The sequence below is a fragment of the Octodon degus genome, unplaced genomic scaffold (genome assembly GCF_000260255.1).
Source record: "Octodon degus isolate 3935 unplaced genomic scaffold, OctDeg1.0 scaffold00275, whole genome shotgun sequence".
Classification (NCBI taxonomy): Eukaryota; Metazoa; Chordata; class Mammalia; order Rodentia; family Octodontidae; genus Octodon; species Octodon degus.
The window spans coordinates 219,809-224,027 of record NW_004524851.1 but is presented as its reverse complement, the minus strand read 5'-3'; positions in this window follow the sequence as shown (position 1 = coordinate 224,027).

The window sequence follows — 4,219 nt, the reverse complement described above, 5'->3', positions numbered from 1 at the left end:
TGGCTGGCATGTGGTGCTGGGGGATTGAACCGCGGTCCCTGTGCTTTGCTAAGCTTGTTCTAAGTAGGTGCTTTAGACCACTAAGCCATCTCACCATCCCTAGAAGCCTAAATTTTTTGAAACACAACACAAATATATTTTTCATAATTTTCTATTTAACTTTCACGACAAAATCTCTATCAAACCATTGATAGTGAAATTTCAGTTCTGAATATGAAAATTACTTTCTATCAGTCTTTTTCCAGAATTAATCACTATTTAATATGAGTTATCTTGGGGACCAGGGAGATGGCTCGGTGGATTAAGCACTTCCCTGGCAAGCACAAGGGCCTGAATTCAATCCCCGGTTCCACCAAGAAAAAAAAAAAAAAAAAATGAGTCATCTAAACTTCAAATGTTACTGGAATGGCTGTCAGCTAGCCTTGCCAATCCCAGACACAAGAACGTGAATATTTTTGAAGTGGAGCCTAGGGTAACTTAGGCCATCTGCCTTTTTTCTCCATCTTTCTTTTCTGTCCTCTGTCCCCATGGAGGACTAAGTCCATGGATGCCAAGTCAGAGCATCCATTGGGAAGGCCACCCTCATCTGTCCCAAAGCCTTTTTGGCCAGAAGTCAGTAGGTCTGTGTGTCTACATGCAGCCCAGGTGTTGTGAGTCACTTTTCACTCGCTTAGTGCCAAGGCAGGCAGTCCTTCCCACACTGTTAGAAAGCTGGATCGTAGTACCTGCCTGCATGGTTCGGCTCTCTAGTGAGCTCCAAAGGCTTGTGTGCTGAAGCACGGTGTCCAGTGACAGGCCCTGCTGGGAAGTGACGTGACCTTTACTAGGCAGGACTCATGGAAGAGACTGGACTCTCTTCCATGAGCCCCACCCTTCAAGGGTGTACCGATGCTGGTTACAGTTTAGATCTAAAGTATACCCCAAAAGTCAGAAGGTGGTTCACTTTAGATACTGCCTGGAAGGATATTCTCTTTTTGGCTCTGTCTCTGTCTCCCTCTCCCTCCCTCCATGTTTCTGTCTGTATCTGTGTCTGTCTCTGTCTCTTTCTTTTGGGCTGCTGCGAGGTGAGCAGCTTGGCTGTATCAGAAGTCCTTGCCATGATATCCATGCCTTGTCCTGGGTCCAAACTGCAAATCAGGGAGCCACACACTGATCCTGGGACCGCCAGCCAAAACCAATCCTTCCTCCTTTCAGTCTGTTTATCTCATGTGCTTTGTCACTGTGAGGAAAGGCTACCACACCTGCCTGTGTGGGTATTAGCTATGTCTCTCAGTCTTCTTGTGTGTAAAACAATTTAGAGACAATTCACATACTATAAGATGCAGTCATTTAAGGTGTATTTGCAGAGTTGTCCAACTGTCATCACAACCGTTTCAGCACATTTTCATCACTATGAAAGGAACCCCCATTCCTCCAGGCCATTGGTTCCCAGCCCTTCCTCCCATCTGCCCCAGATAATGACTTATCTGTCCTTATAGGGCAGCCTCTTCCAGAGACTTCACACACACGCACGGGTAACCTGCCAACATTTGTGGCTGACCTCTTTCGCATACCACATTTTCAAGATTCATTCATGTTATAGCCTCTATCAGAATTTCATTCCCTTTTGTGTGGTAAAATAAACAACATTCTCCACCTTAAATATTTTAAATTATACAAGTCAGGAACAATATGTCCACTCATCATGTAATGGAACCATCACCACTACCTAGTCCCAGAATATTTTTACTGCCCATAAAGAAACCCCTTACTCATTCAGTAGCCTCATCTCTACACACGGGCACTATCAGGCTCCCCCTCAGTACAGATTTGCTGACCTGGAGGTTCTGTGAATGGCCGCAGGTACTACTTGTCCCTCTGTGCTTGGCTTCCTTCGGCCAGCATGTCTTCAATGTTCATCCATGCTGTAGCACGAAACAGTGCTTTGCTCCCTTTTCCTGCTGAATACTGCTCCTCTGTACAAATATATTTTATTTTTCTAGTCACTAGTTGAAGAATTGTTGACAATTTTTAGCTAATGTGAACAATGCTATTTTGAACATTCATGTGCAAGTGTTTGTTGGCAGTTTTCCTTTTGTCTTGCTTATATACCCACAAGTGTAGTCCTCCGTCTTTTATAGCTTCCTGCTCCTACCCTAATGTTACCATTCAGTACTTGGGTAGTTCATGGGAACTCACTTCAACCTTTCAGCAGGAAAAACCCTCTTGGATTTGGAATAGATGCAGGATCACTTCATGGGTGGGAGGAGTGGATCTTCACTCCTCTTCCCTAGACTTGCTTCCTTGAGGGTGCTGTCACTAACAACCACAGCTATCCCATGCTGACTGCAGACTTGGCATGGATTTCCTTCTCTTTGATGCTCTGACCCCAGATGGGCCCACCTCCTGAGACACAGCAGAAGCAGCCTGAAACCAGGACTTCATAGTATTTCCTTGACTATTGTCACTTTTCTGTTACTGGAACAAAATACCCAACTCACAGCTTAAAGAAGTGGAGGTTTGCTTTGGCTCATGGCTGCAGGGGGTTTGTCCTGGATAGGTGGCTTCAGTGCAGAAGCAGAACTGGCATGACAGGATGGCACAGCAGAGGAAGGTTGCTCACAGCTGGAGTACAGCGAGCAGAGAGGGGAGGACACACCTTCCAGATCATGTCCCAGTGATCTGCCCCTTCTGACCAGGCCCCACCTCAGAATGTGAGACTTTTTTTTTTTTTTTTTTGGCAGAACCGGGGATTGAATTCAGGCCCTTGCGCTTGCCAGGGGCGCTTATTTCACTGAGCCATCTCCCCGGCCCTCCAGAATGTGAGACTCTGAGGGATATTTCAGATCTAAGGCTTAACAACAGGAAGCCCCAGTGCCCTGTTTCTAGCTTAGCTCCAGCCATGCCTCTGTGAAGCAGAAGCCCTCTCCCCCAACCACCTGAAAACAGAGTTCCTGCACATCTGGATCAAGAGCATGGGATTCTGGGAGAGGCAGGAGTTCTCACTTATGTCTATAGGCCTCAGCAGGAAGACTAGCAAGGAAAACATCTGCTTGCTTGTGGGGAAAGCCCATAAATTCATAGATGGTGGCTTTGGTGGCAATGGCAGTGGTGAGGTGGCATGCACATTAATGTATTTTTTTTTTCACTTAAGGCAACAGATGAGTTATTTTTCTCAACTAAAACTAAGTATTCAGTTTCAGTTTTGGTGTTGGCACTTTGTGATAAATAAATGGCTTTTAGGTTTTAGTTTGGCACTTGGTTGCTAAAAGGTTTACTGTCACTGGCCTATGGTCTCAATGGATGAACAAGGCCACATGTTTCACAGGAACTCTAACGTCCCATGGAAGATGGACATGTGGGAGAGTTCAGACAGTGGCCCAGTTGAACAACCCTGTCTTTCTAAATGGGGGAACACTCCTGGGTGTGTTCAGGTCAGAGGTACAGGAAAGTGACACTGATCTCTAGAAATACAGTCAAGGAAGCCATGGGGAAGAGGCCACACAGGAAGAACCAAGAGCGGGCACAACCAGGCAGGTTAACACCCTGTCTCCAGAGTTTAAAAGTTCAATTCCTGGGATATTCTGTCCCTTGAAGTCCCTGAGGTGGGCTAAGTGCAGAAGGCAGTCATTATCCAATAGTGGACCAGATTTCTTCCACAGTGGAGGGGTGAAAACTGGTAGCATTGAGGAAACTTCCTCAACACCAGCACCAAGAGCCACTGCAGGGACTGCTATTACCTGCATGCCCCTGAAGGGTTTACAGAGCACTCCTCTGAGGCTGCTCTCTGCCACACTAAACACTCCCACCGTAATACTCCTAGTAGCAATCTCACACTTACAGCCTTGGTGGGCTGATGGGTCAGCAGGACAGGACAGAAGCATGCCAGATCTTCTCCTCTCCACACGATCCCTCTGAGGTTAGAGGCACAGTGACTGCCTATCCAGAGCCTGGTATTATGCCTTTCTCCATCACGGTATTTCTTCCCTATAGTAAGGTACCTGGCTTGATTTTAGAAAGCTATACACATTATTATTATTTTTGTTTTGTTTTGTTTTTTTTCACCATTTCAATTTGGAAGCAGATATGTTAACTGACCAAATCATAAAAACACCATGGTAGATACCTTAGTTCATCCATCTAATAAGCCTGTTGATCTGGTCTTCCCTATTTCCTGAATCTCCACCTTCCACAAAATGGGTGGTCTTTTTTTTCATTCCATCTCGAGAAGATGATAACT